The sequence below is a fragment of the Artemia sp. Qi Xiang Cuo genome, chromosome 9 (genome assembly GCF_049724085.1).
Source record: "Artemia sp. Qi Xiang Cuo chromosome 9, ASM4972408v1, whole genome shotgun sequence".
NCBI classification, from domain to species: Eukaryota; Metazoa; Arthropoda; class Branchiopoda; order Anostraca; family Artemiidae; genus Artemia; species Artemia sp. Qi Xiang Cuo.
Window position 1 is genome coordinate 6,160,749 of NC_142802.1, and position 15,568 is coordinate 6,176,316.

The 15,568-nt window shown below is 30.8% G+C and overlaps 1 protein-coding gene across 3 annotated transcripts in view; it reads left to right on the forward strand.

Annotated features, from left to right (window-relative positions):
• Positions 1-15,568, forward strand: part of Mct1 (Monocarboxylate transporter 1) — a 354,171-nt gene that overhangs the window by 289,920 nt on the left and 48,683 nt on the right. The window lies entirely within an intron of this gene.

The following is a 15,568-nucleotide window of genomic DNA, read 5'->3' on the forward strand; positions in this document are numbered from 1 at the left end:
ATTTGCTTGAAATAATTTATAACTTACTTACAAGAAACTAAAATTCTTCTTCTCCATGCCGACTCAGAGGGAACCTGAAAAAGAAAAATATCAAACATTAGTCATATGATTAAGAACAATATTTTACAAATAGTTGATAAGTTACTTACATCAAACTAAAGTTGTTTTCTTCCATGTTGACTCAAAGGAAACCAGAAAAAAAAATATCAAATATTATTCATATGCTTAAGAACAATTTTTCAGAAATAATTTGTAACTTACGTGAAAGTAAAGTTATGTTCCTCCATGTTGACTCAGAGGGAACATGAAAAAGAAAAATATCAAGCATTATGTATATGCTTAAGAAAATTTTTCTTGAAATAATTTATAACTTACTTACGTGAAACTTAAGTTGTTTTTCTTCCATATTGACTCAAAGGGAACCTGAAAATAAAAATATCAAATATTATGCATATGCATAAGAAAAATTTTCTCGAAATAATTTATAACTTACTTACGTGAAATTAAAATTCTGTTTCTCCATGCTGACTCAGAGGGAACCTTAAAAAGAAAAATTTCAAACATTAATCGTATGCTTAAGAACAATATTTTCTAAATAATTTATAAGTTATTTACATCAAACTAACGTTGTTTTCTTCCATGTTGACTCAAAGGGAACCTGAAAATAAAAATATCTTATATTATGCATATGCTTAAGAAAAATTTTCTTGAAATAATTTATAACTTACTTACGTGAAACTAAAGTTGTTTTTCTCCATGCTGAAACAGAGGGAACCTTAAAAAGAAAAATATCAAACATTATTCATATGCAAAAGAACAATATTTTCCAAATAGTTTATAAGTTACTTACATCAAACTAACGTTGTTTTCTTCCATGTTGACTCAAATGGACTCTGAAAATAAAAATATCAAATAATATGCATTTGATAAAGGAAAATTTTCTTTAATTAATTCATAACTTACTTACGTGAAACTAAAGTTGTTTTTATCCATTTTGAATCAGACAGAACCTTAAAAAAAAAAATATCAAACATTAGTCATATGCTTAAGAACAATATTTTCCAAATAGTTTATAAGTTACTTACATCAAACTAACGTTGTTTTCTTCCATGTTGACTCAAAGGGAACCTGAAAATAAAAATATCAAATATTATGCATATGCTTAAGAAAAATTTGCTTGAAATAATTTATAACTTACTTACGTGAAACTAAAATTCTTTTTCTCCATGCTGACTCAGAGAGAACCTGAAAAAGAAAAATATCAAACATTAGTCATATGCTTAAGAACAATATTTTCAAAATAGTTGATAAGTTAATTACATCAAACCAAAGTTGTTTTCTTCCATGTTGACTCAGAGTGAACATGAAAATAAAAATATCAAATATTATTCATAGGCTTAAGGAAAATTTTCTTGAATAATTTATAACTTTTTAACGTGAAACTTAATTTGTTTTTTTCCGTGCTGAATCAGAGGGAACCTTAAAAAGAAAAATATCAACCATTAGTCGTAAGATTAAGAAAAATATTTTATATATAGTTTATAAGTTTTTTGCATATACCCACCGTTTCTTTCTTTCTTTTTTAATTAAAATGACTATTAACATAAAAATATATAATATTATGCATATTATTAATGAAAAATTTCTGGAAATAATTCATAACTTCCTGACGAGAAACTAAATATGTTTCTCTTCGTTCTGACTAAAGGAGAACCTGAAAAAGAATAATATCTACTATTATTCATATGTTTAAAAACAATATTTTCCAAACATTTAATAAGTTACTTAAATCGAACTAACGTTGTTTTCTTAGATGTTGACTCAAAGGGAACCTGAAAATAAAAATATCAAATATTATGCATATGCTTAAGAAAAAATTTCTTGAAATAATTTATAACTTACTTACGTGAAACTAAAGTTGTTTTTCTCCATGTTGACTCAGAGAGAACCTGAAAAAGAAAAATATCAAACATTAGTAATGCTTAAGAACAATATTTTCCAAATAGTTTATAAGTTACTTACATCGAACTAACGTTGTTTTCTTCCATGTTGACTCAAAGGGATCCTGAAAATAAAAATATCAAATATTATTCAAAGGCTTAAGAAAATTTTTCTTGAAATAATTTATAACTTACTTACGTGAAACTAAAATTCTTTGTCTCCATGCTGACTCAGAGGGAACCTGAAAAAGAAAAATGTCAAACATTAGTCATATCCTTAAGAACAATATTTTCCAAATAGTTTATAAGTTACTTACATCAAACTAACGTTGTTTTCTTACATGTTGACTCAAATTGAACCTGAAAATAAAAATATCAAATATTATGCATATGCTTAAGAAAAATTGTCTTGAAATAATTTATAACTTTCTTACGTGAAACTTAAGATGTTTTTCTCCGTGTTGAATCAGAGAGAACCTTAAAAAAAATAATATCTACCATTAATCATATGCTTAAGAACAATATTTTCCAAATAGTTTATAAGTTACTTACATCAAACTAACGTTGTTTTCTTCCATGTTGACTCAAAAGGAACCTGAAAATAAAAATATCAAATATTGTGCATATGCTTAAGAAAAAATTTCTTGATATAATTTGTAACTTACTTACGTGAAACTGAATTCGTTTTCCTTCGTTCTGAATCAAGCGGAACCAGAAACAGAATAGTATCTACCATTAGTCATATGCCTAAAAACAATATTTTATAAATAGTTAATAACTTATTTACACCGAAACAAAGTTTTTTTCTTCCATGTTGACTTAAAAATATTCAGGACTTAAAAATATAACATATAATGCATAGGCTTAAGGCAATATTGCTTGAATAATTTATAACTTAATTAATTGACATTAAAGTTGTTTGTCTTCATGCTGACTCAGAGGGAACCTGAAATAGAAAAATGTCAAACATTAGTCATATGCTTAAGAACAATATTTTCCAAATAGTTTATAAGTTACTTACATCAAACTAACGTTGTTTTCTTCCATGTTGACTCAAAAGGAACCTGAAAATAAAAATATCAAATATTATGCATATGCTTAAGAAAAATTTTATTGAAATAATTTATAACTTACTTACGTGAAACTAAAGTTGCTTCTCTCCGTGTTGACTCAGGAAGAACCTAAAAAAGAAAAATATCAAACATTAGTCATATGCTTAAGAACAATATTTTCCAAATAGTTTATAAGTTATTTACACCAAACTAACGTTGTTTTCTTCCTTGTTGACTTAAAGGGAATCTTAAAATAAAAATATAAAATATTATTAATATGCTTAAGAAAAATGGGCTTGAAATAATTTATAACTTACTTACGTGAAACTAAATTTGTTTTTATCCATGTTGCTCAGAGAGAACCTGAAAAAGAAAAATATCAAACATTAGTCATATGCTTAAGAACAATATTTTCCAAATAGTTTATAAGTTACTTACATCAAACTAACGTTGTTTTCTTCCATGTTGACTAAAAGGGAACCTGAAAATAAAAATATCAAATATTATGCATTTGCTTAAGGAAAATTTTCTTGAAATAATTTATAACTTAATTACGTGAAACTAAAGTTTTTTTCTCCATTTTGACTCAGACAGAACCTTAAAAAGAATAATATCAAACATTAATCATAAGATTAAGAAAAATATTTTCAAAATAGTTTTATAAGTTACTTATATCAAACTAACGTTGTCTTCTTGAATGTTGACTCAAAGAGAATCTGAAAATAAAAATATCAAATATTATGCATATGCTTAAGAAACTACTACTACTAATAACTCACCGCAGCACCAAGCCGCCTGAGGCCAACACAGCTACGCACTATCCTCCTCCACCCCAATCTATTCAAAGCCTCCCTTTTTACACCCGCCCACGAAGTTCCCATTTCCTTTAAATCTTTCTTTATGACGTCCTCCCACCTCAGACGGGGACGACCTGCTTTCCGTTTAGCCCTAGATGGTTGTCCGAAAAGAACAATCTTCGGCAATCTTTCATTCTTCATCCGCACAACGTGCCCTAACCACCTCAACCTTTCTTTCATTATAGCCCTAGAGAGCGGTATTGAACCACACCTTTCGTACAGCCTATTGTTTGAAATACGGTCAGTCAGCCGGGTACCCAGAACAATCCTTAAGTAATTTCTCTACAAAACATCTAGCAATTCTTCATCCGCTTTTCGGAGCGTCCATGCTTCAGAGCCATATTTGACCACTGTCATCTCTGTAGCTTCTAATATTCTAATCTTGGTTAGCAGACTTATCTTCCTATTCTTCCAGACTTTTTTTAACTGGGAAAAAAACACCCTGAGCCTTGGCTATTCTATTTTTAACATCTTCACTGCTCCCACCATCTTTACTAATAATACCACCAACGTAAGTGAAGCTGCCCACTTAATCAATCTTTTCATTAAACAACGTCATCTTTTCATCTTCTCTCATTCCTAGCATCATTGACTTAGTCATCTTAACATTCATTTTCACACCTATTATAGCACCCTGACCTAGTAAAAACTCTAAAACTTCATTCATTTTGCTCACACTTTCATCTAGGATGCTTAAATCATCAGCATGATCTAAGTCCAGGAGACTTTTTCCTCCCCATTTGATTCCGTGATCTCCCATTGCCTTTCCTGGGCTCCTTAAAACAAAGTCCATCAAAATAATCCATATAAAAAGGGATAGAACACAGCCCTGCTTAACTCCTGATTTAATACAGAACCAGCTGCTAACCTCATTTCCTACCTTAACCGCAGCAGTGTTATTGTCGTACATAGCACTAATAACCTTAATGTATTTGTCTGGTATACCATACAAGGATAAAACCTTTACTAAAGCTCTTCTATCAACAGAATTGAACGCTTGCTCATAATCTATAAAACTGAGAACCAAAAGTGTTTGAAAACTCAGGCACTTCTCAATTATTAGCCTAAGAGTGAAAATTTGGTCGACACATCCACTACCTTTTCTAAAACCGCACCGCTCTTCTCTTAAAACTTTGTCTACGGCATCTCTCAGTCTAAAAAGTATTATATTACTAAGTAATTTACCATCTACAGAGACCAGACTAATGCCTCGGTAATTAAAACGCTCACTTTTATCACTTTTCTTATAAAGTGGCTTAATTAAGCTTTTCCTAAAATCGTTAGGTACTTCCTCTTTTTCAAAAATCATATTCATAATCTTCAGTACCTTATTTCTAACCTCAGCGCCACCATATTTAAGAAACTCATTTACCACCCTATCAGCACCTTGAGCCTTATTATTCTTTAATCCTTTTAGTACTGTTGCTAATTCCTCCTCACAAAACAAATCTTCCTTCACATCCAAAGTATCACAAACTTTTTTCATTTTCCTCTATATTATTTCCTGCAACTTTATCTCGGTTAAGCAAGTTCTCAAAGTGTTCGGCCCATCTCTCTTTAGTTTTTTCCTTATCGCTAATTGCGACCCCATTCCTATCTTTAACTGGGACAAGTCCGGATTGACTACTCCCTCTCAGTTTGTTAACGTGCCAGTACAATATTTTACTATTATGCCGTCTAGCTGCATCTTCCAGATCCTCGGCAATTTTATCCATGGCCTCCACTTCACACCTCCTTACTTCATATTTTAATGCTTTCTCTACTCTCTTTACATTTCTTTTGTTTTCATATGATCTATCACTCAGATAATTCTTGTACAAGTCCTTTCTCCTTTCTATTAAACATAAAGCTTTTTCACTAATATTCTTAGCTGCAGTTCTAGCTTCCTTCCCTAAAACACCTTCAGCAACTTCACAAATTATTTTTTTTAAATTATTCCAACCATCTTCCACATTATCAAATTTTAAACTCTCAAATTTAGTATTCAACTGTACCTAGAAAGCTTCCCTCAAACTCTCATCCTGGAGTCTACCAACATCATAACTTCCCGGGAGGTAGTTAACTTTCCGATATTTCAGATTTAAATTAACTCTTTACACTACTAGATGGTGATCTTTACTTTTAACATCAATAACAGTACTCCTATATACCCTAGTATCTTGTATTGATTCTGCCAGTCTTCGGTTTACTATAACATAATCAATAACGTTTGCTGTCTTATCATCACGTGAATACCATTTTAACTTATGAGCCATTTTATATGACCAAACACCGTATTGTTTATAAATAGATTGTTATACCTACAAAATTGTAACAGTCTGTACCCATTGCTGTTTTCTTTTCCAACACCAAATTTACCTAGGCTGGGATACCATCTATCCCTATTTCTACCAACCTGGGCATTAAAATCTCCCAGTAATAACATCATATTTCTACCTAGGAACTTGTCTATTTGCTACTGTAACTATAAGTAAAATTCATCTGAGTCCCTAGTATCTCAGTCTGTTGGTTCTACAGGGGCGTATACTACTATAACTGATACCCTGAACTTTCTTGTCATGAAATGAACACTGAGTATTCATATTATTAATACCTTCCCAGCCTGAACAAGACTTAGCAGCTTCCTTATTCATAATGAGCCCTACTCCCTGTCTTTGTGCCCCATCCTTCCTGCCTGAGTAAAAAAAAATTATATATCCCCTAATGTCATGCTTCCTACCCCTGGGATATGAGTTTCTGAAACTCCTAATAAATCCAGTTCGAATCGTCTGAATTCGTCAGTCAAAATGTCGATACGATAGTCATTTTTTAATGTCGTTACATTCCAAGTTCCAATTTTCATGTTCTTTAAATTATTAAAATTATTTTCGCCCCCGGAAAAGCAATGATCCCGGATACCAGTGCAGGACGGGGATCACATATCTTCTCAAGTCTACACCGAAGTTTTCTTGAAATAATATATAACTTACTTACGTGAAAGTGAAGTTGTTTTTCTCCATGTTGACTCAGAGGGAACCTGAAAAAGAAAAATGTCAAGCATTATGCATATGCTTAAGAAAATTTTTCTTGAAGTAATTTATAACTTACTTACGTGAAACTTAAGTTGTTTGTGAACCTGAAAATAAAAATATCAAATATTATGCATATTCTTCAGGAAAATTTTCTTGAAATAGTTTATAACTTACTTACGTGAAAATAAAGTTTTTTTTTCTCCATTTTGACTTACAGAGAACCTGAAAAAGAAAAATATCAAACATTAATCATAAGCTTAAGAACAATATTTTCCAAATAGTTTTATAAGTTACTTACATCAAACTAACGTTGTCTTCTTCATGTTGACTCAAAGGGAACCTGAAAATAAAACTATCAAATATTATGCATATGCTTAAGAAAAATTTTCTTGAAGTAATTTATACCTTACTTACGTAAAACTAAAGTTGTTTGTGAACCTGAAAATAAAAATATCAAATATTATGCAGATGCTTAAGAAAAATTTTCTTAAAATAATTTATAACTTACGTACGTGAAACTAAAGTTTTTTTTTTCTCCATTTTGACTCACACAGAACCTTAAAAAGAAAAATATCAAACATTAATCATAAGCTTAAGAACAATATTTTCCAAATAGTTTTATAAGTTATTTATATCAAACTAACGTTGTCTTCTTCCATGTTGACTCAAAGAGAATCTGAAAATAAAAATATCAAATATTATGCATATGCTTAAGAAAAATTTGCTTGAAATAATTCATAACTTACTTACGTGAAACTAAAATTCTTTTTCTTCATGCTGACTCAGAGTGAACCTGAAAAAGAAAAATGTCAAACATTAGTCATATGCTTAAGAACAATATTTTCCCAATAGTTTATAAGTTACTTACATCAAACCGAAGTTGTTTTCTTCCATGTTGACTCAAAAAGAACTGAAAATAAAAATATCAAATATTATGCATATGCTTAAGAAAAATTTGCTTGAAATAATTTATAACTTACTTACGTGAAACTAAAATTCTTTTTCTCCATGCTGACTCAGAGGGAACCTGAAAAAGAAAAATATCAAACATTAGTCATATGATTAAGAACAATATTTTCCAAATAGTTTATAAGTTACTTACATCAAACTAACGTTGTTTTCTCCATGTTGACTCAAAGGGAACCTGGAAATAAAAATATCAAATATTGTGCATATGCTTAAGAAAAATTTTCTTGAAATAATTTATAACTTACTTACGTGAAACTAAAGTCGTTTTTCTCCATGTTGACTCAGAGAGAACCTGAAAAAGAAAAATATCTAACATTATTCATATGCTTAAGAAAAAAATTTTGTAAATAATTTATAAGTTACTTACATAAAACTAACGTTGTATTCTTCGTTGTTGACTCAAAGGGAACCTGAAAATAAAAATATCAAATATTATGCATATGCATAAGAAAAATTTTCTCGAAATAATTTATAACTTACTTACGTGAAACTAAAATTCTTTTTCTGCATGCTGACTCAGAGGGAACCTGAAAAAGAAAAATTTCAAACATTAATCGTATGCTTAAGAACAATATTTTCCAAATAGTTTATAAGTTACTTACATCAAACTAACGTTGTTTTCTTCCATGTTGACTCAGAGTGAACCATAAAAAGAAAACTATAAAACATTAGTTATTTGCTTAAGGACAATCTGCTTCAAATAATTTATAACTTACTTACGTTAAATTGAAGATGTTTTCTTCCATGTTGACCCAGAGAGAACCTAAAAAAGAAAAATATCAAATATTAATCATATGCTTAAGAACAATCTTTTTGAAATAATTCGTAATTACTTTCGTCAAACTAAAGTTGTTTTCTTCCATATTGACTTAGAGGGAACCTGAAAAAGAAAATATCAAACATAATCCATATGCTCAAGAACTATCTTTTTCAAATAATTTGTCACTTATTTGCGTAACAGAAGTTAATTTTCTCCATGTTGACTCAGAGGGAACACAAAAAAAAAAAATATCAATTATTAGTCATATGCTTAAGAACAATCTTTTTCCAATAATTTACAACTGACGTACGTGAAACTAAAGTTGCTTTCTTTCATGTTGACTCAGAGGGAGCCTGAAAAAGAAAAGTATCAAACATTAGTTATATTCTTTATAACAATTTTTTTAAAATAATTTATATCTTGCTCACGTGAAACTAAATTTAATTTCTCCTATATTGACTCGGAGGGAACATGAAAAAGAAAAAGGTCAAATATTAGTCATATGCTTAAAACAATTTTTTTGAAATAAAAGTTATTTTCTTCCATGTTGACTCAAAGGGAACCTGAAAAAAAAAAAAAATATTAATCCTATGCTTAAGAGCAATCTTAACTTACTTACTTGAAACAAAAGTTGTTTTCTTCCATGATGACTCAGAAGGAACCTGAAAAAAGTGAATATCAAACATTAGTCATATGCTTAAGAATAATATTTTTCAAATAATTTATAACTTACTTACCTCTAATTAAAGTTCTTTTCTTCTATTTTGACCCAGAGGGAACCTGAAAAAGAAAAATATCAAATATTGATCATATGCTTAAGAACAATTTTTGAAATAATTTGTAACTTACTTATGTGAAACTGAAGTTGTTTTCTTCCATGTTACCTTAAAGGAAACCTGAAAAAGAAAATATCAAATCTTAGTTATATTATTAAGAACAATCTTTTTCAAATAATTTATAATTACTTACGTGAAACTAAAGTTATTTTCTTCCATGTTAACACAGAGGGAACCTGGAAAAGAAAAAAAAAATCAAATGTTAGTAGTATGTTTAAGAACAATCTTTTTCAAATAATTTATAATTACTTACGTGAAACTAAAGTTGTTTTCTTCCATGTTAACTCAGAGGGAACCTGGAAAAGAAAAAACTCAAACGTTAGTAGTATGTTTAAGAACAATCTTTTTCAAATAATTTATAATTTACTTACGTGAAACTAAAGTTGTTTTCTTCCATGTTAACTCAGAAGGAACCTGGAAAAGAAAAAATTCAAATGTTAGTAGTATGTTTAAAAACAATCTTTTTCAAATAATTTAAAAGTTACTTACGTGAAAGTTTTCTTCTATATTGACTCAGAGGGAAGCTGGTAAAGAGAAATATCAAATATTAGTCATATGCATAAGAACAATTTATCCAAATAATAAATAATAATATGCTTAAGAATAATTCTTTTTAAATGTTTATAAGTTACTTATGTGAAACTGAGTTTTTTTTTACTTACTCGATATCAAATATCATTTACTTACTCGAACTCAAATTTTCTTCCTCCATATTGGGCTAGATAAGATTTAGAAAAATGTTATACATTAATCATACACAAAATCCCAATTGTTTATCATAAGCAATTTTTTACTTACTAACTAGAATTGAAGTTTCTTCCCCGGTGTTGATTCAAAAGAGAAAATTAAAAGGGAAAAATGTAAATATTTGTCGTTTTCTAAAACCTTGGAGTTTTTACCAAATAACTTATGATTTATTTGGTCAAAACAAGAGTTTTTTTGCTCGACTTCGGATCAAAAGATATCCTGAAAAAGAGAAATATCAGGCACTAGCAGCTCGGTCCAGTTATGTTAAGGCTGGCAAGCCAGAATGGAGTACTTGAAGAACGACGCTTCATCCGATGTTCCACTAGAAAAACGTTGCAAGATTTTGACTTCGATCTAGAATGATCTTCCTGAGGAAGTTATCCCTAAAAGTTTCTTTTATCATTTCAAAAACCATGATAAAAGACTAGCAGCAAATCAGATATTTAATTATACCTGGCGCCACGTATTTAGAAAAAAAGAAAAAAAAATACTAAAGTATTTTTATACTTATGTTAATTTTAATACTTAAGTTGATACTTAAAATACTTAATACTTAATACTAAAATACTTAAAATACTTAATAAAAACAAATACTTAAGTTAATTTTCTTTAACGATTTTTAACTTGTATACTCAAACGTCAAGTTTCTTCCTCTGTGTTGACTCAAAATATTAGCTGAAAAGGGAAATTATAAGTATTAAGTGCAGGGTTGCCACCAAGGTCAGTTCCTAAAGGTCGATATCATTTCCAAAAAGTCGGTATTATTTCCGATCAAGCGTCAATGGCTAAATCGGATCAAATATATCTTGTAATATTTTCATACTTCATTTTGTCTATCACAAAGCTATTACATGTTTGTAGGTTGCTTTTGTATATTCTTTTCTTTTACAAGGTTTAGTGACAATTTATCTTTAAGTGGTGTATTGGAAAAAAAAGTTTTCTAAAGTCTAGATGGTATAATTGCGTAATCTAATAAGCTAGAAATGTTAATGATCCTAGTGCTGGTCAGTGCTGTTTTAATATAAAGGTTATCTAATAGTCTTTATTCTATAGGCTAATCTAAAGGTTAGACTATACGTGCGGTTAGACTATACAATTGCCGAAATTTGCATGCTACACAGCGATTTTCGGTGCTATAGTAAAAAAACTTGACTGTAATAGTGCTAAAATAGTACTTTCGTGCTATTTTAGCAACCCTGAGCACGTGCCACATTGCCACAGCTAATAAAATAGGGTTAAAATAGTACTTTCTTGCTACAGGTGGCAACCCTGATTAAGTGTTAGTCATATACTAGGCATAAAGCACAATTATTTTTCTCAAACTATTTTTAATTTCTTTACTAGGAATTGAAGTTTCTTCCTCTGGGGTGGATCAAAAGAGACATAATGGGTAGATTCTTCGAAGATTTACAATTAATGATGAAAAGATGAGGGACGTTTATCTGTGATTAATCATCATTGATTACGATCCGGACAGGGAACTTTAGGCTTGTATTTTGAAAATTCAAAATATTGATTACAGTTTATAAGGCTATTGAAGACTAAGAGTGGCTTACAATCAAAATCAATTAAAATGACCCACCTGTTGAGTAGTGTGTTCACTTGGTACCAAGCTAAATAATGGAAAAAAACAACAAAATTTACCATATTAGGCTTGCAAAATAGCCTGCCTTCATCTAACACCTTCTTTACAAGATAAATAAAAAAAAACAAGTTTTTCTAACTGAAAGTAAGGAGCGACATTAAAACTTAAAACGAACAGAAATTATTCCGTATATGAAAGGGGTTTTTCCCTCCTCAACGCCTCACTCTTTACGCTAAAGTTTTTTATTGTTTAAAAAAATTGTGAGAAAGAGTCTAACTTTAGCGTAAAGACGGAGGCGTTGAGAAGGGGAAAGCCCCTTTCATATACGGAATAATTTCTGTTCGTTAATTTTTAATGTCGCTCCTAACTTTCAGTTAAAAAAAACTTTTTTTTTTATTTAATTTCTGAACGTTTTTGAATTAATACAGATTTGATTTTGGCTCACCGTACATAAATAATTAGAATGAAATTTGAATATTAATTTTACTTGTTTTGGCTAAATGGCTTTCTCAAAATTATGTTCTGACGTAACTTAACGAATTAACTTACGTAGCGAACTTCTATATTTGTATGTTTTTATTACGTGTATTAGGGAGTTTACCCCTAGTCAATACCTCGCTCTTTACGCTAAAGTTCGAATTTTGGTGGAATCACAAACCTCTGAATCACAAAGGCCGGCTAATTAGAATAGATAGCTCTTTTGAAAGTACTTAAAAAACTTTAGCGTAAAAGGCAAGGTATTGACTAGGGAATGAACCGCCTCATATGATAATAATTTCTGTTTGTTTTAAGTTTTAATGTTGCTCCTTACTTTCAGTTGAAAAACTTGTTTTTTATTTAATTTCTGATCGTTTTTCTTAAATAATGCTGGGAAATCCGGTGCCCTCTTCATAGAAATGTCCCTTCCCCCAAGGGAACATCCTCCATGGAAAGATCCATCCCCGTAACCCCCTCCTCCGACCCCCCCCCCCCACCAGAAAAAAATCCCTCCTGAAAAGTCTGTATACTTCCCATTTACCAATAGTATATGTAAACAGTGGACAAAGTTCATGATTTGCAGCCCTTCCCCCGGGAACTGTGGGGGATTAAGTCATCCTCAACGACATATTTATTAAATTTTCGACTATGCTGAACAAAATGGCTATCTGAAAATTTGGTTTTGGTGACTTCGGGAAAAATGAGCGTGGGAGGCGGTCAAGTTGCCCTCCAATTTGTTTGGTCACTTAAAAAGGCCCCTAGAACTTTTAATTTCCGTTCAGATGAGCCCTCTCACGATATTCTAGGACCACTGGATCGATACGATCACCCCTGGGGGAATGAAAAAAAAAACAAATAAACGCACATCCATTATATTTCTTATGGAAAAAATACAAAAGTTCACATTTTTGCAGATAGGAGCTAGAAACCTCTATAATAAGGTTCTCTGATACGCTGAATCTGTTGGTGTGATTAACATTAAAGTTATATGACTTTTAGGGGTTGTTTCCCCGTTTTTTCGAAAATAAGGAAAATTTTCTCAGGCGCGTAACTTTTGATTGGCAAGACTAAACTTAATGAAACTTATCTATTTGAAATCAGCATAAAAATTTGATTTTATTGATGTATCTATGGTATAAAAAATCCGGTTTTTAGAGTTTGGTTACTATTGAGCTGGGTCGCTCCTTACTTACAGTTCGTTACCACGAACTGTTCGATAGGCTTAGGTCTAGCAAAGAGCTTCTAGCTTAAAATGCCATAAAAGTGCATCCACAAAAGTTTGTGTTTACCCCATTGAATGGAGATACTTTTGGTTCAGTCAAACTTTAGTCAGTTGTTGGTTAATATCAAAGAATTTTTGTTGAGATACGCTAGCAAGCTAATTTCAAGTCAAGTAGTGTGGTTTTCAAAGCCTCATTTAGTTCCTTTTTTTGGGAGGGGGGGGGGGTTACCGGGTTTGAACCCCCCACTCTGGAAGTTTTGTCCTACTCGGGAAAACGTAACAACATACATATAAAAAAATTATGTGTTTTTAAACCTATTATGTGTTTTAATCATCCCTCATGAGTAAGAAATATCAAACAAAATCTATGGGAAAATATATTCATACACATTAATTTCAAGATTCTCAAGTGTATTATTGTATGGAATTCAATCAACTGTCAATTCGGATAAGACTTACGACGTCCCGCCCATTTTTGATTCAACTCCCGAGTAGAATTAAAAATAACTAATTGTTTTACAAACACGGAATAGAAATTAATATTGGGCGGAGCCTCCACCCCCCCCCCCTTTTTATTTCCGCGGCATGGACCAAATTTCAGTTCAAAAAATCAATCATCATTAATTATGATCGCGGCGCGGATTGCGCCCAATGAAAAGGGAAATTTCAAGTATTAGCTATATGCTAAACCTAAAGTTTTTTTTCAAGTAATTTGTTACTTACATACTCGTTACTTACATACTTATTTACATACTCATTACTTACATACTCGAATTCTTCCTCTGCGTTGGCTTAAAAGAGCTTCTGAAAAGGAAATTTCAAATCTTTTATAAAACTCGGAAGTTTACGTTTTAAATAATCCATAACCTACTTACTTGAAACGGAAGTTACTTCCTCCATGTTGACTCAAAAGGGTACCTTAAAAGGGATGTATAAACTATTATTGTTGAATATGTTGGTGTAATTCTATCCGACTAGTACCTTTCTCTTCTACGGATCGCAACAAACTGAAGTGACGCGAACATTACTTCTATGGGTACAGCTTTCTTTTTAATATGACGCCATCATATCTTATGAGTGCATTTTGTAGAGAGAATGTGACGTCATTTTTTCTTTAACAAAGTGGTTGTAATTAGTTTGTAATAACATTCTTTGGATATGACGTCATCTAATTTTGCTAATACATCATATAGATAGTAGGCCATTATGACTAAAATAACTGTTCTCTCTTGCTCTCGCTTGAAACAGAAGTTTCTTCCTCAATGTCGGTACAACAGAAAAATTGAAAACAAGAAATATCAGATATTAGTTTAACTCTAAAATGTACTGAGTTCATCGAATAGCTTAGAGCTTATTTGCTCGAAACTCGTTCTTTACTCCATAATAACTGAATTCTGAAAAAAAAGTCAAGTATCACACAATTTTTGTCAGCACAACTTTTTTTTTCAAATAGCCTTTAACGTTTTTAATCGAAACGAAAATTTCTTCCTGCATGTTAACCAAAAAGGAAACTGAACAAGAGATATTTCAGATGTTACTCATATGTTCATACGCAATTGGTCTTAGCAAATAATTTACTTATTTTATTCGCATTTGAAACTGAAGTTTCTTTCTCCGACAAATATCAAACATTAGCCATACGCTAACGTAAAACGTATTTTTTTCAACTAATTTTTTAATAGTTTTAGTTTCTTTTAAGAAATATCGGATATTGGTTTTACCCGAAAATACAATATGTTTTTCAAACAGCTTAGAACTTATTTGCTGGAAACTTGTTTGCCCCCCCCCCTCCCCGGGTATGTCTTTGTGCTGCATACTGTAATTTTTATAGATTTTCTTATTGAAACCCTGAAAAAGAAATTCCTTACAAAAAATTTAAAAGCATATGTGTAAAAAGAATCTTCGGTATGCTCATTGGAGCAAAACAGTTTGGGTATTATCTCTTTGTTCATCGGTTACAGTTTTGAGCAATTTTCTCTGGCTTTTACGGGAGGGGGGATCTCAAAACGATGAAATTCTGAAGTTCATTTCTATATTTTATTCCAAATCCAAACATGTTCAGATTTTTTCCTAGCACCCATATAATTATTAATTTTTGAATTAGTGAAAAAT